This window comes from Grammomys surdaster, unplaced genomic scaffold (assembly GCF_004785775.1).
Source record: "Grammomys surdaster isolate TR1022 unplaced genomic scaffold, NIH_TR_1.0 271, whole genome shotgun sequence".
NCBI lineage: Eukaryota > Metazoa > Chordata > Mammalia > Rodentia > Muridae > Grammomys > Grammomys surdaster.
The window spans coordinates 7998361-8023279 of NW_021604712.1; the positions used below are offsets into that span (position 1 = coordinate 7998361).

Below are 24919 nucleotides of genomic sequence, written 5' to 3' on the forward strand. Positions count from 1 at the left end.
TTTTTCTTCTGATGTGTTGTATGTAGTTGTCAATAGCTCTTGCATTGTTTAAATCTGAAACAGTTCTTCAACCATTTTGATCTTAACAGTAGTGTTAAAGAGATACAACCTTTATTTTGGTGGGATTGTCAGTTAAGATTTGTTCTTTTGCATCTTTGTAGGTAATGTCCTCTGGCATAATCTCATGGTACGTGATGGCATGTGCTTCTGGAGGTAGTTTAATGCCAGTCTGATGAGGCTGGTGCTGTTTACTTGGATTGTTTAGTGGAAATTTTACCTGCCAGTTTTTTCCAAAACTTTTTATAAAAGATGCCAGTCAGTGTCTCCTTTGTTGTTGTTGAAGCATCTGCTTCAGTTTACCCAAAATGTTCAGGTAATGGGTTGTGGTGTTCCTCGATGATTCTTGCTTGAGTCAGGTACACATATAGTGATTGCAAATGGTGTTTTTTTATCCCCCTCTTTTTAAAACATTAATTAGTGGGTACTCTATTCTGTTGTAAGTGGATTTTCTTTCTTAGCTGTTTCATTGATCAATATGAATTCATGGGTTCTTTTTTAATCATATGGGTTATTCTCTATTATTGTTCTTAACTTATTTTGAAAAATTTTTCAAACTAACCCACATTTGGTCAGTGTTAACTCTTTGGCTTAACTCATTGTTTTGATGTGTTCTGTTTTATCTTTTGATCGCTTCCTTATTTTGTAGAACAATAAGATAGTCTGGGCTAATCTTACGATTTTCTTGGTGCTACTTTAGAATGCCATAACATGATTATTTTTATTAAAAAATTATCTTATGTGTATGAGTGTTTCGTCTGCAGGTATATCTTTGTATCATTTGAGTGTCTGGTGCCCAGAGGCCAGAAGAGAACCTTGGATTCCCTGGAACTGGAATTACAGACAATCATGCCAGGGCTTCTGATAGAGCAGCCAGTGCTGAGCCATCTCTTCAGCAGTACCTCTCCTCCCTCCCTTTAAGTATAAAGAAACCAAGAACTGGGCAGTAGATAGTTTGTATTGTTTGAAAGCCTTTTTAACTTCAAGCTAAAAAACGTTGGATTTATTTTGGTAGATTGTAATTTGTTTTCATATTCCCAAAACTTGGAAGAAGAAAGTCCCCCTCTCCACCATCAAATCCAGGGGCTTGTGCATACTAGGCCTGCTGTCAATAAATAAATCTAAATGTCCAGCCTTTTTAACTGGTAATCTTAGAAAGTACATGACTCTTTGCACCTGCTTCTTCAGTGGTTGTCCTTGTTTTCCAGATTGTGTTTTGAGCTTTATGGCAGTAGGAATCCTATTTCACAGGTCTTTATATAAAGCCCAACAAGTGAGTTTTGTAATACTTTGAACATGGTGGTTAGACATGTGTTTATAGTATATAGTATCCAAATGGTTCATTGTTGTCTCTCATATCAAAATTAATTCTCTGTTTTTTGTTATGTTTTAATTTTGTGGACTCTGTTCTTTTAAGTGAGTTGCTAAGTTATGTATTTGGTTTTAAATTTTATTATAGAATAAATGATAAACTAAATTTTTTCACTTTAAAGTATCTAATTGTGATTAAAATACGTAATCTTGACATTGGTGCTTTATACACTTTTGTTCTTTACCAAATAGTAATTTTTATGGGCATCATTTTAATTATAAAATGAGGTGACATTTAAGACTTTATTAATTTTGTTACATGTTGTATGCCTAATTAACATCTTTTATGGAAGTAAAATGAAGTGCCACATGTTTGGGGCTAAGAATGCTCTTGAGTTAGGAATCATAAAGATAGACTTTTTTTTCTAACTACTTTGTTACTTTGGTTCTCAGTACCTTATTTGTTTCATTGGGTGAAGTGCTGGGGAATACATGTGAACAAAGCTTGACTTTCTTAGCTTGAGAGTGTTGGAGATAATGTGTTTGTAATTCACTTTAGTTGCTTGATTTTGATGTGTTTAATGCATGCAGTGAAGCCAGGGATATTTAGCCTCAAGAAATTGATAACTGAATTGAAGTCTAATTGATACCTCTTCAGCGAAACTCCTGTTCCTAAGGCTGAGGGAACATCTAAGAAGAGTGGGCAGCAAGTTTGTAAGAATCTAAGGACCAGGAATTCCACTGTGCCATTGTGTCTCCAAGAAGTAACAGGGAAGGTAAACCTGTGATACCTTAGCAACATGGCTGTCTAAACAAGACCCAAAGAAGTACAAAACACAAGGCCCCACCCATATAAATCCTTTAAATAAATGAAGATAGACCATCTTTCAAGAAAAACAAAACAAAAAATGTGAGGGGCAGAAGCTCAGATTGCTTTAAAGAAGCAAAGTGGAAGTGGAAGAGAGGACATGCACAGATAGTAGTGGAAGATCAGGTTAAATAGGGACCAGATTATGGAAAACCTTAAACTTTGTTAAGTAAGGCATTTGTATTTTATCCATTGAAAATCGAAACATCTTAAGCTTGGGAAGAAATTAGTCAAAAGGGTAATGCTTGTGAGGGACTGGTCTAGAGCCCTATGGTAGTATGTATAAAACTCTAGGTTTGATTCCCAGCATTAGAAGGTGGTGGTTATGGTGACATGAATAATGGCTTTCTATCAGGAGGTATGTTTTGTATCTGGAGAATATAATGTCGGTGTCTTATTACTGATGTTAATCTGTTTCCTTAATTAAGGAGGTATCTGCTGTCTTCTCTATGAAGTCAGAGTTTTTCCTCTTTATAATTGACATATATCTTTAGGGAAATTTTTTTTGAGGATCTGATAATTTCCAGTATCTCTTTACACTCATCCATTTATTTTAGCATCTATCAGTTGGACTTACAGCATTATTTACCACTGTAGAATTTACCTAGTGGTGATTTTGTAGTTTCTTTGACCCTTAACCTTTTATTAATTGACAGTCTTCTGTAATGAAGAGGCGTTCCTTCACTTCCATGTTGATTCACTTTTATCAGTAAAGACTCAAAGATGTCCATGTTATTTTGTAGGTCATAGTGGGTGTTACTATAGATTATGTTGCTCAGATTGCTCTGGTTTGACCACTAGGAAGTTCTTCCCCTGCTCCTGTGCCTTTCTGACCTACCCCCTATCATTTTTGAACTTTTCTTACAAGAAACTCAGGATCATTATTTCTGTCCGTCTGTCCGTCCGTCCGTCCGTCCGTCCATCCATCCATCCATATATCTATACATTTATACATACATACATCTCTCCATCTCAACTCTAGAATCATCTTTTCTGGAGAGCCTTGACTTCTTGTTTAAGAGAACAGCATTAACCTAGATCATGCCAGACAGTGGTGGCTTGCACCTTTTAACCCAGCACCCAGTAGGCAGAAACAGGTGGATCTCTGAGTTTGAGGCCATCCTGGTCTACAGAAGACAGTCAAGGCTGTTACACAGAGAATCCCTACCTCAAAAAGAAAAACAAAAGATGTGCAGTAAACTATTGTATCTCTGTTGAGTTAGAGATATCTTGCTGTTTGTGCTATATTTCTGTAATGATTTGCATCTCTCCTCTGTTTTCAGCCTAAATTTAGCTATCACTTTATTTCTTTGTGTATTTTATCTATTTGTTTTAAATTTTAGAGTTCTGATTCAGGGTGGCTTGCTTATCTCAGTTCTTTCAGGTAATGGCTTAATCACTTTTTCCTTCTCTGAGGTGATTGTTTTGGGTTGAGAAGGTATTCCCCATTTGATATATATCAATTTCTGTTTTCTCTTTTTTTCTGGATTTTAATTTTTTTCATGTTTTGAGAGAATATACAGTGCTCATAAGTTAATAATTTCCTCTACTGTAAATGTGGACTGTTTTGTTAATTGTAAGTAATTAAATATTTTTTTTGTGTGTGTTTTAATGGTTGGAGAAGGGTTAAAGAATCTCAGCTTCATGATTCTTTTTTTCTTTTACAGCCATACATTTTCCCATTTTCTATTTTGTTTTATTATACAATTGTCAATGATATTTTCCCCCTAGATTTTGCCCTATCCCTCTGGGAACTGTGTTTCAGAGTTTCCTTTTACACGGCACCTAGATTTCTTAAGTTACTCCTGTTTCTTCATAACACCAGGATTTTGAAATTCTTCCATACGTGTTCTAATCTGCCTAGACACTCTTCCAATACTTAAAAGATTTATAATGCCTTTTGTGTTTTTGCTGTTCTTTCAGAATGGCCCTCAGACTCCTTTGCTAGCCTCTTTTCTACAAAGCCTTATGTTAGCAGTGTGTAGCAGCTCCAGAAATCAAGTGTAAGGTCTTGGTTACACAGCCTTCATTCACAGATGTTCTGCAGTAACATCATCCTTTGTCTTCAGGTTATAGTGTGTGGTTTTCCTTTCCATTAAAAACAGTTAAGTGGACTGTGTTAGAGTAAGTTATACTGCCGCCATTGCACTCTGAACCTTTACTTCAAGTAGAGGGTCAATGGACTTAATCTGTCAGCTGCTATAAAGCTTTTAGTTAGGGACTAACACTATGGCTTTCACCTTCCACTGATGAGCTAGCTAGTGACTCTAGAATGTTTTGGAGTAGAAATAAACAAATGAACACTAACTATTCTTGCCTCTTTCTCATAGTATGCATGCTAGTTCTGGATTATTGTTAGAATCATAATGCTTTTTTTCCTGAAGCAGTGTTGTTAATTTATAGGCTTATGTCCATTAATATAAATTGAGAATGCCTTGTTTTTACTAAAATGTGAGTTATAGGGCTTACTCTATTCAGCCAAGGGTTCTGCATGGTACTTTTTATTCTGATAGCAATCTTTTCTGTGGCATTTTCTGAAAAGGTAACTTCTGATGTTAATCCTTGGAAATCAAGTTATACTGTTCCTTCCACCTTTGTTTGTTTGTTTGTTTGTTTGTTTCAGTTTTATGGTCTTGATCATTGTATGTTGTTTCTAATCTATGACATGAATTAAAACCTTTTGCTGTAATGACTATTTAAGAGTTCTCCACCTGGCCTTTGAATACTATTTAAATGTCATTGGAACGTCATAGCTTTCATTTCTTTTTCATGGTTTCCGTATTAAGCAGGCCTTATGTCTGTGCACTGAACAGGCATTCTTGTGAGATGTGCTTACCAGTTCTTCGGCAGTTTGGGCACAGTCTTTGCGGACGGTTGGGACATGTGATATATGGAGTGGAATTCAGCTCTAGTGCCTAGTTCCAGATCCATGTTACTGGAAAAGGCATATCTTGGATTTATTTCTTCCTTACTGTTCACTTGCCAAAATTAATACTTTTTATTGAGCCCCTGCCCCAAACTTCTTTTATTTTGACTGAAGTCTGAAGCTCCCCAAGGTAATTTATTTTAATCTTGTTCCCTGAACCCTATCTCCTTTTATGGGTTCTATTCTTTACCCCTTTCTATGTTGATTTAGAATAGAAACATATATGAAGGAGTTCTTTGCTACTAAGAGGTAGTGGCTTGGGAAGGATAACGTCTATTAATTATCATGATTTATTGATAAATGTCATGTAATTTTTAGACATAGTGATGGGCCACAGAGTTCAGGAAGGAGGGACGTGCAGGTGATGGCAGATGCTTCATGATGCCTGGTATCTGAGCTAGAGAGAAATTGTTTTAAAAATTAAACATGTATAAAGGCATTTTTGCATAGAAAGATTTTAAGTAAATTAATTGAAAGAGTAAAAAAGTTAGAGGTGTACAGAGTACATGTTTTGACTAGAAATAAAAAGAGCTTAAGGTAGTCAAAGTTTGAGGCCAGACTGTAAATGGCCTGGATTTTGAGTATTGGATTTTCTTCTTAGGGTGAAGAAATTGAATTGGAAGTGGTTGAGTCTTCTTTAATATGCTCATAATGAATAAAGACACTAACACTTGTCCTTTTATATCAGCAGAGCCTTGTTTCTTAACGATCAGTGTTTAGGGCTACTTTTTACACAGCATAGTGCTAGGCTCATTTTTTGTTTGATAGCAATAGATATATGTATCATTGAAGTAGAAGGCATAGTCAAGGACTCTTTTTTTCATTCTTCCCTCTATTCTACCATCTTCTTGATCTCTTTACCTAGAACACACCTTTATTAGGTAGTATTTTCTTTAATTTTTTAAATAATTTTTTAAAATATTATTTATTTTATTTATATGAGTACACTGTAGCTGTCTTCAGACACACCAGAAGAGGGCATCAGATCCCATTACAGATGGTTGTCAGCCACCATGTGGTTGCTGGGAATTGAACTCAGGACCTCTGGAAGAGCAGTCAGTGCTCTTAGCCGCTGAGCCATCTCTCTAGCCCAATTTTTAAAATATTTTTTCAGAGATGAGTGGCTTTCATGATGAGTAAGTTGTACATCATGAGTGTTCTTTGTTGGTAGCCCAAACTTTTGAAAGTTTTAAATGAAATCAAATAATACATACTCTTGTAGGGGCTAATTACTTGTATGTCATTTGCCAGTGTGTTGGGCCACATTCATAATTCTCCTGGTATTTATTGAAGTCACAGATTAGACTTCTACAAGTACCTGCTTCTTCCCACCCTCATCGGATTACTTTTCTGATTTATCCATGCTTATTGTCTATAAGATATATGTTCCATTTTGTGTAGGTTTCGTTTTCTACATTCACTTTTGGTAGATATTTTGGTTGTTTCAAGTTTGAAGCTGAATTATGAATAAAGCCTGAACATTTTAACAAACACAAGTTTTTAATGCAGATACATGCTTTTGCTTTCTTGGGAAAATACCATGAAGTAGGATTCCTGGTCACACAGCTGTTTTGCAGTGCAGTTGTGTGGTTTTACCATCTCACCAGCATGAGTGAAAGTTCTGGCTTCTCCATCATTTTTACCAACACGCGTTGTCGGTTTTTAAAGCTGAACTGCTTTAATGAACACCTCTTCATCATGCTGTAACTTAAAATTGCACATCCTTAATGACTAATAGTATTTAACATTTTTCATTTACTTGCTGCCTATTCATGGTTTTGGTGAAATGTCTCAAATCATTTGCCTATTTTAAATTGGTTTCTTTGTGTTTTTATATAAGAGATCTTTATAGTTTCATGATAGACTGGGCTTGGCACACACCTGCTCTGGAGGCTGAGTTAGATGGATTACTCAAGGCAAGCTTGGGCCACATAGTGAGACCCTATCACATAACAAACAAGAAAGTCAAAAAGAAACAAGAACAGTTCCTGATAAGAAGCCTTTTTTTTTTTTTTTGAGTTGTCTGTGTTGTATTATGAGGTTTTTTTTTAAATGATTTATTTCAAAGAGCAGGTTTGAAGTTTGGTTTATTTATCTTTGTCAGTGTTTTCATTTAGGGTACCTGGTTTTTGTACATTATTTGACACACCTATGTCTTTTAGCAGAATTAAAAAAAATTAAGGTGTGTGAAATATATACCGTTTTTACTTTAATTTATCCTTACACATACCCACACACATGCACACACATGAGTGCGCGCGCACAGCAGTGGGCAACCTGCAGGAGTTGGTTCTCTCTTTCTGCCTTATTGGACTCATGTTGTCAGGCTTGGCAGCAAAGAGCCTTTAAGTGATGAGCCATCACACTGCCCTCTAGTTACTAGAATTTTTGTCCTGTGTTTATTTTGGAAGTATTATTGTCTACCTTTTATATATAAGCCTATGATTCGTTTTGAGTCAGTGTTTGTAAATGATATTGTTGTCTGTGTGTCCAGGGATCATTGTTGCTGAGACTTTTCCTTTCCTAGTACCTTTGTTGAATATCATGTGTGTGTATGTGTGTGTGTGCGTGTGCGTGTGTCTGTGTGTCTGTATGTGATTCTACATTTACTGTTTTACACTGAATTGTATGTGTGTGTTTAATTACAAGACCATGCTGTATTACAGTGTCCTAAAATCAGGTAGCGTAGGTCCACCTATCTTTGTGTTTATTCGTAAAATTGTTTTAGTGGTTATATTGTTTTTAACTCTGACCTAGGAACTCGCAAAAACAACACAGGAGAGGAAGGATTTGTTTTGGGTCAGGGTTTTTGTTCCAGTGGTGTGGAAAGTGTGGTGGCCAGAGTGACTCTTAGCTGTGGTGTTAAGAATATGAGGCTGCTTGCCTACTTCTGGGGAGATCAGGCTCACTTCCTCCCTTTAAGCCTTACTTTTCAAATGTTCCACAACCTCCTAAAACAGTGCTACTAGCTGGGGGCCAAGTGTTAAAACGCATGAGCCTGTGGAGGACATACTGCATTCAAACCATGGCATTTGTTTACCAGTTTTGAATTGCTGTGTCAGTTGTTGAGACGAGGCCTGTCTTAGTCCCCTTTAATGCCCTTAGCCCATAGAAATTCTCTTGCTGCTTCCCAAATGCTGTGTTCAGCTCTGTGTCAGTTTTGGTTTTGTTTTGCTTTGTGTTGTTTTGTCCCTCACTGCCCCAGAGACATGGTTTCTTGCTGTACTGGAACTCATGGTCTAGACCATGCTGGTCTTGAATTCACAGATTCTCCTGCCTTCTGAGTGCTGGGATTAGAGGCATGCATCACCACTGCCCCACCCAGGTCAGTTTTTATAAGCATGGTTGTTGGGATTTTGATTGTAACTGTGTTGAATCGTTGGTAATTTGGGGAAAGTCAGTGTCGTACCAGTTTTGAGAATTCAGATGAATGAACATGACATCTCCATTATTTTAGAACTAACTTAATTTCTTTTTCTGCTTCTTAGTATTTCCCATGTTAGTCTTACATGTGTTGTTAAATTTATCTCTAAATATGGTTTTGAGCCCAAATAAATGACATTTAAAATTTTTAAATTTGGGCCTGGAAAGATGGCTCAGAGGATTAAGAGCATACATTGTTTTTGAAGACAATCCAAGTATGGGTTCCCAGCATCTATACTGGGTGGCTTACAGCCACTGGTAACTCCAGCTTCAATGTTCTGGCCTTCACTGGCACCTTTGCTTTCCTGCAAAAACCTACAGGCAGACACATACATATAATTAAAAATAATTAAATCTTAAACAGCTTTATATGTACATAAATAATAAATATAAATAATACAAAATTTTAAAAATTCAAATTTGTATTTGCCATTATTAGTATATAAAATGCAAATAGTTTAGGGCTTACTTATGTCCTACTCTTGCAAGACTCACCTTTTAGCTTTAGTCACTTTATTATACTCTGAGCATTTTCCATATGTGTTGTCATGTTAGGTGTGTAGAGAAGCTATTGTACAGTCTGGGTGTGTTTTCCTTGCACTAATTGCATTGGTTAGGACACCCACAAAATGGTGACTAGAAATGATGAGTGACCATTACTGCTTTTTTTTGCTAATCTTAAAGGGGGAGGTCCATCAAGGATGGTAAAGTGTAGGTTTTCTGTAGATGCCCTTTCTGGATTGAAGAAGTTACCACTACATCTCTAGTTGATGAGATTTCCACACCTTCCTTTATGAGTGGGTGTTTTGTTGTGAATACATAGCTTTCAATACATTCATTAAAATTAAGTGAATGCATAGTTTTCCTATAATGGTTTTTAAATTTTTTCCCTAGAATGTTAATATAGTGAGTTACATTTCTTTTTGACTATTGAACCAACCTTGTTTTCTTGAGACAACCTCAGTTGTGTTATGTTCCTTTTTATATATTGATAGATTTGGCTTGATAATTTTGTAAAAAAAACCTTTGCATATGTATGCACTAGTAATATTAGTATATAGTTTCTTTTTCTTGTGTCTCTTTGCTTCATTTTTATATGAGGGGTATTTGTGTTGGTCTTCAATAGATTAAAGAGCCATTTCCTCTTTTTTTTTTTTTTCCCTAAAAGAGGTATAATACTGACATGAAATCTGTAAGCATAAGTCTTTTACTACCTACTTTTAATAAGGATTCAACCTCTCGTCTAGCCTACCACCCAGCAGGGGTAGTGGAAAAGAAGAGTTATTAGGACGTGGGGGAAGTGGACCTGTTCAGCAATAGTTCTTTGGGGGTGAGCTCGATCTTCTCTCTCAGCAGTTCAGTCCCGTGGTGAACATCCAGTGTGAGTCAGCAGCTGCTGTCTAGTCCTCTAGGCAGGCAACATCAGGCATGAACCAGGAGCTATAGTTCAAAATCCTGAAGGAACTGCAGGGCTCGGCAACTGGCCTGAGGCGAGGCCGTAGAAGTGACAACTGCCACAGGAACCTCACAAAAAGTTCTCTCTCAATGGTGCATCACAAGTTGAACTCAACAATGCTAATTGTCATTAGTGAAGAATAGGGAGGCGGAACAAACCAAAGCAATGCTCAGTGCTCATCTCCCACTATTTGTGGGGTCATAGTTATATTCCTTCATCATGGTTCCTTTCATGTGTTTGCTATATCAAAACATCCTTTCACCTACGTCTGCTTCAGGAAAACATTCTTTCCTGTGTCTGCTCCAGCAAAACATCCTTTCACCTGTGTCTGCTTCAGGAAAACATTTTTCACGTGCTTGCTTTAATAATACATCCTTTCACCTGTGTGCCCCAGCGAACCATTGTTCGCCATAACTTTACAAAGAAGTTTCTACCTCAGAAATCTTTAGATGTTTAAATAATTCACTAATGAATTTACTGGGCCCATTTGGATCTGGAATTTTCTCTGTAGTAAATTCAGAGCCTTTTGATTATGATTTTAATTTTTTTATTAGACTTGGTGTTAATATATAGTTTGTTTGCTGTGATAATCTGTATGTTTCAAGGAATTTTCTCTGCTTCATTTAAGTTGTCAAATTTACTGGCACCAAGTTGTTTCATGTTTGAAGCATTTGCCGCAATATGCTTTTTGAAAAAAATAATAGTTTGTTTTCTTCTTTTTCTTAACTAGGCTAGCTAGGAGTTCTCAAAGAACTAGTCACCTTTGTTTGAGTGGCTTGACATTTATTTCTTTCTGTACATAATATGTATGTCTTTACGTACTCTTATTGTTATTTCCTTAGTTCTGCTTTAAGTTTAATATATTGTTTTTCTTAAAACTTAGTTCTTTTCTAACAGCACTCAAGAGTTGTAAATTTCCAAATGTATTTAGCTTTACTTTATAATCTGATAATTTAGTTATCACTTAGTATATTTAAAGTTTTTCTTATGATTCTTTGAGTTGTATATTGCTTAGAACCGTGCATACTTATAAATATTTGGAAAATTGCAAGTGATTTTTTATTAATCTTTACTTTGTAGTCAGAAATCATTTTCTATGTGAATTCACTCCTTACACATTTGTAGTTTTGTATGTGTTTATGTTGAATGTGCCAGAAGGTATATACACTTAAATATGCTTTTTTATGTGGTTGAATGTAGTGCATAGTTAATCCAAGTTGGTTTATAGTATTTGTCATGAGTTAGATGTCTTTACTGAGTTTTCTGTCTGTTAATTTACTGTTGTTAAGAGATTTTTGAATCTTGAAGTATAATTGTGATTTATCTACTTTTTGTTTGGTCTTGTAATGCTTGCTTCCTGTATGTTGTAACTTGCTACATAAACATTTATAATTATTTTGTATTTTTGAAAAGCCAACATTAAGGATTATGAAGTGTCCTTTTATTCCTGATAATAGTCCATCTCCTGCAATCACTTTCTCCAGTGGAAACCAGGTGGATGACCTAATTAAATTTATTTCTGACACTCTATTCTACCCTTTGCAGGCTTAGACCTATTTAAGCCCTATTTAGATGCTTGCTGCAAGTTCTAGATTCTGTGCTTACTTGTGCAGTTTCCCTGTTTCTCTGTCTCTCTGTCTCTCTATTTTCTTCCCTCCTTCCTTCCCACCCCCCCTTTCTTGTGAAAGGGATTTTCTGTAACAGAGTCTAGTTGTCCTTTGAACTGTATAGACCAGACTGACCTTGAGCTCACAGAGATCTGCCTGCCTCTGCCTCCCCAATGCTGAGATTAAGGGCATGCTTTACCATGCCCAGCTGTGGTCTTCACTTCGGAACAACTGGCTATAAAGCATGGATTACCAGAGCCTTATCATAGGTTTGATTGATTTGCTAGAGTAGCCCATAGAACTCAGAGGGTACTTTCTCTTTGTTTACCTGTTGTATGTTGAATATTTTATATCAAGCATTTCAGATTTTAGATTTTTAAAGATTTCATGATGCTTTCATAAAAATAAGGCAGTATCTTTGTGAAATGAGATACTATTCTGAACATAGAAGTTAGTTCTGTTTGATATATACCTTATATACAATTTTATATAATATTTTGTATATACATATGTTATTAATTCAATTAATAGGAAGACTAGGTATTAATTCAACCAATATGAAGACTAAGTATGGAATTTTCTGCTTCTGGAGTCATGTCAGTACTCAGAATGTCTAATTTTGAATATTTGAATTGGATGCTAATCTGTGAAGGGTGTAATAAAGAATATTGCAGAGAATACAATGAACTGCCAGAGAGAGAGAGACCAAGGTATATGGATAGGCATAGGAAGCTGTCTGTCTGTACATACTATCCTCCAGACATCTAGTAGTCTGTCCTTTGAGTTTTTAGAAGATTTCATTACTTAGGTATGACTTATTACATCTTAGCTGTTGGTGACCAACTCATCCATTAGCCTTTTTCTACTTAGATGTTGGTAAGATGGGCTGAAAAATCAAGTTGGAGTATATTTTATGATAATTTTAATCATGATTTGGTTTGTTTTGGGGGACCAGTCACATTTGTTCCTATCTAAGGATCTCCAAGTCACCAGTCATCTCATATTAAAGAGAGATCATTACCACTCTAGAGATTCCAAGAAGGGAAACTTTAGGCTAACAGCGAGGAACAAAGAACAGAGATCACATATTTATTTCTTGGTATATCACAGTGTCATTCGTATTCATGTCATTAGCCTATATTATCTTGAACAATTTGAATTTCTTCACTTTATTTAGCTAAGGCATTAACTGAAATGTGGTTTTACTTGGCTATTGAAATTGTCTCTGGATGTTCACCTCGGCTTCACCACCGTACTAGTTGTATGACTTTAAAAGTTGCTTCTTTATTATGTCATTTCCTGTTAAGGATAAAAATAGGACACTAATGACTTTTTTGGGCATTTATCAGTTAATATATGTCAAGTAATTAGTGTACTGATGTACCGAAACACGTACTGTGTTGGAATTGTTGTATTGGACCTTCTCTGAGCATCTTCTCTGTAATTTCAGTTTCTTCCCTCTAATAGTACTTCCTTCCCTGCTATCATTTTCTTATTTAGGGTTTTCCATTAACCTACCATATTTAATCCTTATCTATCTTAAGTTCTTTTTCACTAGGATACAAGTTCTTTGAGGTGAGAAATAAAGGTAGGGATTTATCCCTAGAATGTGGAAAAATGTGGACTATATTAGAGTAAAAGTAAATAGACTCTGAATTGTGTGCCAGATATTGACTTAACTACTGAAGATATAAAAAATGAGTGGTATGCAAAGATCTTTAAAAATGCATGTACAGTATAGTAGGAGAGGTTTATACTTGCAAAACTGTAGTGCTTTTGCTCATTTGAAGTGATGGTAATTGTAAGGTTTCCTGGGGTTGGCCTGGCTGATGGTACATATTGAACTGAATATTTAAGAAGGTCGTTTCCTGGAAGAGGTAAGTGTGTAAAGTTACAGAGCTTGATTGTTTAGGCAATATATGTAGTCCCAATTAAGGACAATATAGATAAATGGATAGTAGAGGGGCATAGGGCTAGGAACTACAGAATGCAGGTATTTTATTCTCAGCTGCATGTGGCAGTGAGTTTTGGGGGTTCAGTTAGATATTGTATAACTATCTGCAACACTAAATTAAAATTTGAAGTTAGTTTTTGAAAGTGTGTTTCATCATGGATCATTATAAAAGAATAATAAAAGCTTGGGTTTTAATATTGCCTTTTGGAAATTATTTAAGAATTATGATCAAAACATGAGTAATAATGACTTTTCTATAAAATTGAAGAGCAAATTTATGTGTGTGCATGTGTATGTGTATGCGCACGCACACACACACACACACACGAACACACATCATGCTGTATTAAATTTCCACTTAATCAGTTACTTACCATAAAGAAGTCTGCTAAACCATTATGTCCACTGTGATACACAAAGCAAATACTAGAAATAACTATTTAGATGGAGGACCCATAAAAATAGTACTCTAAATTACTGGATTAAATTTGATGTATTTATTTTCGATATTTTAATACAATTAGGTTAAAAGCCTACAGTATCTCTTAAAAACAAGCTTCTTACTACTTTTAAGAAGAAAAAGTGGCTACTTTGTGTATCTTTTAATTTCTGATGTTTAATATTTAATTTGTGAATGTAAAAACAGTATTTGACAGTTTGTGTAATTCCTTTAAAGGATGTGCCCTTTAGAAACAAAAATTATGAGCTCATAACAATTAAAACTGCTAGATTAGAGACTTAACACTTGATTTCTTCAGAGACATGATCCATTTTCATTTGATAAAGCAGATTTACTTGGAGATTAGTTGTATTACCTGAATTGCCTTTCTGAATCATTGTGTTAACACTGGTGTTGGTCCTGGTTAGTTGAAGTTAGAAGTGGGGTATGATTTAACTATTTTTACCTTTTACTCAGATGTCTCCAGGCATGATGTTCTTTATGCACTTGATACATTGGGTGGTTTTCTCAGTAGAGCTGAATTGTTAAAGTGATGTTTTCTATTCATTTTTGCCCTTCTAGATTCATTATCTTATTATTATTATTATTATTATTATTATTATTTGCTTGCTTTAGAAGCCAGCTGGTGAAAGTCTAAGTATGCATCTCTTATTGGAGCACAGACACATTTTAGGAGAATGCAAATCATTGCCATTAGTGTGTTTTCTTTTTAAAACATAATGCAATATTTTGAGCTATTTTATACTACTTGAAGAATAAGGATGCCATGTGATATAGAGAATAGGAAAATAGGACCTAGGACTCCAGTTTTGAATCTCATATTGCATTTATTACTAAACATTTTATCCATGTTTTGTGAAAAAGGGTATGACATTATACACTTTATTGGTGGGCATTTTATTGGCCAAGCAAAATACATCCCTTTTGCCAATTGAACTTGTATCATTCTTCAAGTATTTTTGGAGCTACCTACCATGAATGGTATTGAGTATTATACTTTTATAATAATAAATTATCTGAGAGTCAAGATAATAACGCAGCTCCTTTCTTTATCCTTTTTTTCTTCCTTAAGGAATTGCATCTTGTGGAAAAGGAACAAAGAAGAATTTTCTGAAGGATCAAATGTAAGAGTAATTGACATTTTTCCTTTTACCATGTTAGGAAATGTAACCATAGTGAAACATTTCCTAAAAATTAAGCTATTTTTGTGACCTTAGATGACAGTAATTTTAGTGTTTATCTGGGGGATTACTTAAGATCAATTGAGGAAATTTGTTAAGATCTCACTGAAGTGTATAATATTGAACGTATATTATCAAGTTTTGTTATTTTATCTGGCCTTCCTAAGATAACCTTAAACTTTTCACCTCCTGTACTTTGATGTAAAATGTTAATTAATATGTTAATCTTCATTGGAAAATTTCAATCTTCATTAGAACATAGCAGTTTCTGGTGATAATAAATAAGAAATAGAAAAATAATGTAAAATTAAAGGACATAAATTAAATAATCTAAGGGAAGATTTTCAAAAAGTCAAAAAGGAAGTCTAGCCATGCCTCAGAAGTGAAGGTCAAAGAGAAAAAGAGAACACATTTTAAGAGGTTGTTTAGAAGACTGAGTATTTTGTGAGGATTTGAAGTTGTTGCCTTCTTGAGCCCATGTTTACAAAGGTATAGATTAAGTTACCTTGATCACATCAGCCTAGGTAAGTGCTTACAATAAACTAGTAAGATGGTGGTCCTCAGAACTTTCATAAGGAAAACTTCATCTGAACTTTACTTTTTATTTAAGGTAGGAGAGACATAAATTATGTTACTATTATATTATTTAAAACTAAGTGCTTTAGAAACATTAATAGGGATTGAATCTGATAGTGACATTAGTAAAATCTCAGGGAAGGTATGTTTGTGGGCTTTGTTGTTATTGTTTCTTTGGGTATTTTTCCCCTTGTCATTCAAGAATACTTTTGCCATTGGGCATAGTGACATACCTTAATACTACCTCTTGGGAAGCTGAGGCAAGAGGATCAGAAGAAACTTGCCAGTATTGTCTACACAATGAGGCCTTGTCTTAAAGAGAGTACTTTTGCTATTTAACAGTCTTCTTAAGGGTTTTTTTGTTTGTTTTTTGTTTTTTTTAATGATTCAAGTCTTATTTAAGTTACAGTTAGTGGTCTGCTGCTTCCTCCATGAGTACGCATAGGCAGAGCATCTTATTTATAGCTATATTTCTGTGGCTTAATGGGCTGTATTTGAATTAGGCTTGCTTGGGAGTTACTAAAATATTTATTACATGGGAAATGCTTTAAAGATACATATACTTAAGAGCCTCAGATTAGGAATCTTTCCTCTAATTATGGATAGAAATTAGAGGTGTTTCATGGGGACTGACAAAAGTTTTAAAACTGTTTTCTCCCCTCATACCTTAGAACATTATTGAACTGTCATATTTAGGTTTGTAATCATTTGAGTTCTTTTTGTATATAGTGTGAGTTAAAGGTTGGGGTTCATTTTCTTGAATATGGGTACAATATTTTTTCTGGCAGCTTTTAAAAGAAAGACCTTTTTCTCCTGTTGAATTATTTTGGAGTCTTTGATAAAAATCAGGTCACCATTTGTGGGCTTGTTCTGGATTTTGCTCTGTTCTGTTGATTTGTTATTCTTAAGATAACACTGCATTATCTTAATTATTGTAGCTTGGTAGTAATTATTAAATCAAGTAATATTACCTGGGGGTAGTGGCACATGCCTTTAATACCAGTACTCAGGAGTTAGACACCAGTGGACTTCTGTGAGTTCTAGGCCAGCCTGGTCTATAACCAGGGCTACATAGTGAGACCGTGTCTCAAAATAAACAAACAAACAACAAGAAAAAAGTAGTATTACTTCTCAGCTTTGCTATTTGATTTCAAAATCATTTCATCTACTCTGGTCTTTCCTGTTTCTCTCTCTCTCTCTCTCTCTCTCTCTCTCTCTCTCTCTCTCTCTCTCTGGTTTAGCGTTGGCTCATCAGTTGCTAAAAACAAGTAATGGGATTTTGATTATGAGTACTTTTACTCTATGGATCAATTTAGGAAGAATTGACATTCTAATGATATTGAGTCTTCTAAATGGTATCCTTTCCCATTTAAGTCTTCTTTTAAAGTCTTTTTTTTTTTTTTTTTTAAGATTTGTTTATTTTATTTATGAGTACACTGTAGCTGTCTTCAGACACACCAGAAGAGGGCATCAGATCCCATTATGGATGGTTGTGAGCCACCATGTGGTTGCTGGGATTTGAACTCAGGACCTCTGGAAGAGCAGTCAGTGCTCTTAACCACTGAGCCATCTCTCCAGTCCCTTTTAAAGTCTTTATCAACAGTATTTTGTGGTTTTCAATGCAAAGGTCTTAAACCTATTTATTTCATTAATCTCTAATCATTTTTTATGTTAGTGTTAGTTTTTAACAGTTTGCTGCTAATAACAGTGACCCACACTTGATACCTGTGTAAGATTTTGTAATTTGTCCGATCTGTGACCTTGGCGCTAGTAATGCTTTAGATTCCTTCAGATATTTTGTGTATATCATCTTTTCTATGGTCAAGATTATTGCTTGAAATCAAATTAATATATCTCTTTCTTTTGCATTCTTTATTTGGTTGACTAACCTTATCCCAGTGAGGTGTTGAATAGAGATAGTAAGAACTATTCCTGGTCATATGTTGAACACCTTCAGCCTTTTTACCAGCTTCTGTTGATCATTCTTTCTTTATTGTGAATGGGTGGTAGAATTTTGTTAGCTGTGGGTTTTTGTTGTTGTTTTTTAATTTATTGAGATGATGTTTTTATTTCTTATTTCTTTTCAAATATTTCAGTGTGGTTGTCAGCTACATTAATTTTAGAACATTAAACAAGTAGTCATGAGGTTTTTGAGGTAATCCTGGTTTGGTTATCTTTGTATATTACTGTATCCATTTTTAAAATTCAACTCTTTTTTGTGTTTATTTACTTTTATTTTTCTCTCCTGTATTACAGTCTTGATTACATTTTGATTTCCCTTCCTGCCAGCACCCCCTCCCCCAGATATTATCCCCAGGATATTATATGTGTGTGTGTGTGTGTGTGTGTGTGTGTGTGTGTGTGTATTTGTCTTTCAAGACAAAAAACCTGGGCTTCTCTGTGTAATCATGGCTGTTGTGGAACTTGCTCTGTAGACCAGGCTGGACTTGAACTCACAGAGATTCCCCCTGCCTGTGCCTCAGAGTGCTGGAACTAAAGGCATGCTACCCTACCACCTGGTTTCTTTTGTGTGTATAAAAGACCCCTTGGTTTGTAGAGATATTTTTTTTTGTAATTTTTTTTAAAGACTGATTGTGTGTGTGTGTGTGTGTGTGTGTGTGTGTGTGTGTGTGTGTGTGTATACCTGTGTGCCTAAGCAGAGGCCAGAAAAGGCCACCAGATGGCCTCCTCTGTCAGTTTATGTTTATTCATTTGAGGCAAGTCTCTCCCCTGAATGTGTGGCTAGCTTAAGGTAGCAAGCTTCATCAGTCCTACTTTTTACTTCATGATGATGCTTCCTCTATAGATGCTAGGTTTCAAATGCCAGTCCTCATGATTTCAGAACAAGTACTTAGCCTCTGAGCTGGTCCTCCAGCTCCTATTCTCTTTCTGTTTTTTTGTTTTTGTTTGTTTGTTTGTTTTTTAAGATCAGATTAATGCAGGTCTTTCTTTCTGGGAATGCTTGCGAAGTATTCAAGTTCCTCTCTAAATTTTTTTTCTTAAAGGAAAGTTGGAGTTTAGAAAAGATTAAGAGTGCTAGGGATTAAACTTAGCCCTTGTTCATGTTAGGCAGCTGCTCTATCACCTAGCTAATCCTCTAGCCCATATAAAGGTTTTAATTTAGGTTTAAGAATAGGCATTGAGGGAGCTGGAGAGATGGCTCAGTGGTTAAGAATACTGACTGCTCTTTCAGACCCGAGTTCAATTCCCAGCAACCACATGGTGGCTCACAACCATCTGTAATGGGATCTGATGCCCTCTTCTGGTGTGTCTGAAGACAGCTACAGTGTACTCACATACATAAAATATATAAATCCTTTTTTAACCAAAAAGAAGAATAGGTATTGAGAAGGACAGAGCATGCTTGTGTATGAATACACATTTAATCTTGAGTTTCTTTGTTTTCATATTCTTCCTTGTGTCACATGGTTATTTACATTGAATTATAACATGAATTTTCCATTGTGAAATTTTTCTATTTACTTTCCAGATATTTATGTAAATTTCCAGATGTATTTCTTTTACAAAGCAGTGATTCAATTAGAACATACATTGTTTGACATTTTTTGAACTTTTTGACATTTATGAGAAGGCATAGAAAATGGACTGTGTTGGTGATTGTTTTAATGTGTGCCAAGAAGAATGTGTTTGAGTAGAAATTTCTAAAATTGATAGGTCAAATTACTTGAGTTGTTTTCTTTTTTAACACTTTAAGCATACATCTTGACGTTCTGATTGTTTTAATAATTGAACATAATAAATGGATTTATTTCTGTTTCACTTCTTGGTTCATGTATTTTGAAGCTCTATTATTGGATACATATGACCGTTTAGTGTCTTTTATGAGGACTTGGCTCTTTTTTCTATAAAATATCTTTCTTCTCTGTAATAGGTTATAAAATAGTTACAGAAATAATTTCTGTAGTTCCTGACAGAAATTTTGTTATTCTTTTTATGTGCAACCTTTTTTTTTTTTCCCCCTTTTGGCTGTTTGTAAGACTTGTATTTTTATTTTGAGTGTTTTACTTGGGATATGTAAGTATACTGCATGTGTACCTGATGTTGATGGATGCCAGAAGAGGGCACCAGATCTCCTGGAACTGAATTAGGTATGATTTTAAGCTGCCATATGTTGGGAACCAAACCCAGCTCAGGTTCTTTGCAAGAACATTCATTCCTCTTAACCCCTGAGCCAGCCATTGCTATAGCCTCTTTTAAGGCTTAAAAAGAGAGATGTGGTGGCACATGGCTGTAATTCCAGATCTCAGAAGGCTGAGGCAGGAAGACTGCTTTGAGTTTGAGGTCAACTTGAAATACATAGTGAGTTTCAAGCATACCCTGTCTCAAAAGGGTAGGGGAGACTATTACTGAGGTTTAGTAATTTGATTGTATTGTATCTTGGATGGTTTTCTTTGAGATGACTTTGCTTAGTTTTTTTTTTTAATGTAGAATTGTTTTGGCTACTAATTTTTTAAAAATATTCCATTTATTCTAGTCTTTTCCTTGCATGTGCTAATGTATTTGAATTGTCTTCTTTGCCATTGATAACACCACTCATCTCTTATTTTCAGTTTTCTTTCTTTCTGTGATTTATTTGTATGGCAAATATATGAGTCTAAGATCACTGTTTTACTCCAGAAGTATATACCATCCAAGATGATTTCGAAGTTATTACTATAGTTAGTTTTTTCTTCCAAGTTTTTCTTCTGTTTCTCCTTCATGCATGTGTATGCTGGTATGTATGCACATGTGCATATGTGAGTAGATATCATTGGTCAGTCTTGGGTGTCATTTCTTATGAGACATCTATTCACTTTATCTTTCATTGAGACCTGTGGCTCACCTGTTAGACTAGGCTGACTGTCACTCACTAAGCCTCAGAGATACACTTGTTTATGCCTCCTCAGCTCTGGGATTAGCAATGTGAACACCATGCCTGGCCTTTTACTTGGGTGGTAGGGATCAAGTTCAGGTCCTTACACCTACAAAATAAGTACTTTACTAACTCCTGAGTCCATACCTTTCCAAGCATACTAAATTTCTTTGTAATCATCTTTTTAATTTTGTGTAGGAGATGAGATTTGTATGTGTATGATTATATTTGTGGGGATGTTGATGCTTATATGCATGTATAGAGGTCAAAGGCTGACGTCAGTAGTCCTCTTAGATTTCTCTTTACCTTATTGTTTAAGCTAGTGTCTCTTTGAACCTGGAGCTTGCCATTTCTTACTAGTCCAATAGCCCCTGGACTCTGCTTGCTATTGCTTCCTAGTTCTCAGGTTACAGATGTGTGCTGTCATCCATGCCTAGCTTTTACATGAGTGTTGTGGACCTGAACTCAGATCTGCATCCTTGTACAGAAAGCATTTCACTTACAAAACCACCTCCCTGCTCTCTTAAACTGTTGTGATAGCTTTGTCTACTTACCTATCTAAGCTCTTGACTTCTGAGTCTCCATACTGATCGACTGTTCTTATGTTTTCTTGCTACCTTTTATTTTCTATATTTTGTTCTTTTTTTTTTGGAGGAAGGGTTATATCAGGTGAATCAGATGTTTTTAAGCATATGCAATGATTAATTCCATAAAATAACAAATACTGGGTTAAAAGCAAAAAGGAAGCCTGTGAAAGGACCCTTGCGTATATAGACATTTGCTTTAGAACAGAAATTATAACAGCAGAGTAAAGAATTTTTCACTAATAACGAAATAACTGATAATTCATTCGGAAAAGAAGTACTTTTTTTTTCACAATGCAGAAAACAAAGACTGATTATTCATTATAAAAACAAGCTTCTATTGGAAAATATAGAGATAATTCTTAATACATTTAGCAGACAAAAGGGACAAACCTAAAGACTCAGAGTACTCTTGTTAATCATAGATAGTTGAGTGAAAAAGGAAGAGACTTGGAGAAGCACCTCATAAAGAAAATCTAAGTATTTATGAAGCAGACAAAGAGATTCTTAGCTTATTACCAATCAAGAAAACACCACAAAGAGACTCTGTGGTAACTGCAGTAGAGGGACTGAGATCTAAGTGATTACTAATACATGTTTTGAGAGGATACATAGTCATGCGTACGCGCTAAATACTGACTTACTGTGTGTTACTACCAAAATAATTAGGAAAATGATCTCCTTTTGAGGTAAAGGAGGATTGGTTATTGAGAAAAGTATTGATATCTTAGGAATGCTGATGCTCTTAAGGGTTTTTTTTTAATTTTTTTATTGGTTCTTTGTGAATTTCACACTACGTACCCTAATCCCACTCATCTACCCCACCCTGTAACTGCTCACTAACTTTGCAATCTCTCCCACAACAGAGAGAGAAAAAATCTCATTGTGGAACCTGTAGTGTGTCCCCACAGTATACCTTTTGTCCACAATTTCTTTGCTTGCAAATGCTCATTGCAGTGACTTATTGGTCTGGTTTACTCTATCAATACTAGAACCTCAAAGGAACTCCTCCTTTGTATTCTTTCCTGCCCTGTGTCATGGAGATCCGCTAGTTTTGGATCTTTAGGACCAGAGCTCCAGTAGTTCATTGATGAGGTAGATGCTGAGGTGGGCCAATTAAAAGTATCCGAGCTCATCAGCTTGCTGGATCTCCTCCTTTCACGCCCTCTGGGCTGGCTTACCAGCACTCCCCCCCCAACCCCACAATCCCCTGAAACCAGGACCAGCTCTATCTTGCAGCCCAGGCAAGGTGTGGGACCTGCTCTCCCAACTGTTGCAAATAGTGAGGGACTTGGCTAATTTTCCCTTTCTCATGACCCCAGGGCGAGCTCTCCATCTGCCATAGATGGTGAGGAAGGCATCTCTCCCTCACCCTTGCTGACACTGCCCAGCAGACTAGAGGCAGGGTCAATGTTCCTGTGCTCACACCCTTGGAACTGGCTCTGCAATCCTCACATCCAGGGCCAACTTTTCTGTGCTGCCTAAGTGTCAAGTGTAGGACCTGCTCTCCTGAGTGCTTCAAGCAGGTGAGGGACAGGGACAGCTCTTCTGCTCTAATGACCCCCAGTGACAGTCCTCTGTCTGCTGTAGGTTGTGAGGGATAAGGGTAGGGGAGAGCATCTCTATTACCCACTCTGCTGCTAGGTAGACAAGTTGCAGAAGCCAGCTCTCACACTTACACTCTCAGGCCAGCTCACCCATGTCCCTGTCATTAAGGTCAGCTCTCTTGTGCTGCCCAGGCGAGGTGCAGGGCTTACTTACTCTCCTGAGTGCTTCAGCAGATGTGGGGCAGGACCCAACTCTCCTATGATGTCTAGGTGAGGGGTGGGGCCAGTTCTGCACAGCTCTTACAGTCTCACTTTCATGTGCATGATGTGTCCATCATTTTTTCCACAGTGGCCTTTGAGTCATGATTTCTTTAATAGTGTTTGAGTTGTTTTGCAGACCCGAGTATTTACCATGAGAACCCTATAGCCATCACTGATGGGAAAAGCATACCCTTTTCAATGTTTTGTATAATTTCTTATTACTCTTATTTTTTTGAATCTACAGTATTTTTAATTACAAAACTTTACATTGTAAAATTAAATGTTTGCAGTCTGTGTCCTACTTTTTTCTTTTCTTCTGTTTGTCCCTCCCTCCCCTCCCTCCCTCCCTCCCCCTCCCCTCCTTCCCTCCCTCCCTCCCTCCCTCCCTCCCTCCCTCCCTTCCTTCCTTCCTTCCTTCCTTCTTTCCTTTTGAAAGTGACAAAGTCATTACTTTTCAAGCATATACAAATTGTATTCAAAATAGAGTTTTGTGTTTTCCTTATGTTATGACATGCTGGTTGATAGCACCATTGTATTCATACAATAGACTTGTTTATTTTCGATGTGTAATCATTCTCACTTAAATGTAACTTACAGTAGAATGGAATATTTATTTTTCATTAAACAACAGCTTATGATAGTTTTAATTTAGAACATGAATTTGTGCCTGGATTTAATGGTAAATAGTAGTGAAAATATCCTTTATTAAATGGGATTGGGAGGTAGTTCTTTAAGAGCAAAGAACCATTGGTTTTACTATATATTCTAAGAGGATAAATGTGTCCAGGATATTTTGTATATTTTTCTGTAAGAGACTACAGGACATCTTTTTTTTTTCTCCTTTCTTTTCTTTGTAGAATATAGTTGTGTTCTCTTGTATAGACGTTGGGATTAAAATTACTTGGTTTTGTTTGATTTTTGAATGTCAAAGTCGACTGTTTCTCCTTTTTTTGTATGTAGTATGGTCTCTAATGTGCTAGCTTTTTAATATATACTTTAAAGATGGTACAAAAGCATATATAATTACAATTTTGTTTTTCCAGTTTCTATATAATATTAAGTAAATTACATGAGATGACAAGTCCTTCATTATAAAATAGGCTTTGTGTTAGGTCAGGTTTTGCCCAATTGTCATATATGTTTTTGGGGTGTTTTAAGCTAGTCTAGTCTAGGCTGGGCTGTGGTCTTCAAAGGTCAGATATTTTTACTTAAACTATTTTCAATTGATGATGGGATTATCAGGATTTAGTCCTTTGTAAGTTGAGGAGTGCTTGTGTTTAGAGGATCCAATATAATTGCTTAGTTGCAATACCTTTTTCCAATGCTAATAAGTTACTTTGGAATATATTAATAAAAGAAAGAAGTAGGACATTAGCTAAGAGTAATGGTCCGTGCTTATAATCTCAGCAGTTAAGCTCAGGAAGGGCCTTGGTTAAAACTTATTCTGAAACCTACAAAGCTCTATTGTGGCGTATCATTGAAAGAGATTGTAAAAGCCTTAGATAGATGCAGTGATGTACCACATATGAGCTGGTATCATGGTCAGTGTTAAAATGTTATCGTTTTCAGTGATCAACAGATTCAACACAATTCATATAAACATCCCATCTAGCTTTCCCACCCCCACCATAGAAGCTCTCAAAAGTGCTTAAAGTGTTTGCATAGTTTTTATGTTAATTAAATAGTATTATAATTTTTAGTATTTACTTATAGACAATATGAATCTACTGGCTGGGTACACACACACACACACACACACAGAGAGAGAGAGAGAGAGAGAGAGAGAGAGAGAGAGAGAGAGAGAGAGAGAGAGAGAGAGAGAGAGAGAGAAAGGA

The 24919-nt window shown here is 35.9% G+C and overlaps 1 protein-coding gene across 3 annotated transcripts in view; it reads left to right on the top strand.

Moving 5' to 3' along the window:
* Window positions 1-24919, top strand: part of Mef2a (myocyte enhancer factor 2A) — a 125202-nt gene that overhangs the window by 7555 nt on the left and 92728 nt on the right. For all 3 annotated transcript variants that reach the window (XM_028776652.1, XM_028776650.1, XM_028776651.1), the window contains exon 2: window positions 15135-15186. The gene's annotated coding sequence lies outside the window, so the exon portion shown is untranslated. The remainder of the gene's footprint in view (window positions 1-15134; window positions 15187-24919) is intronic.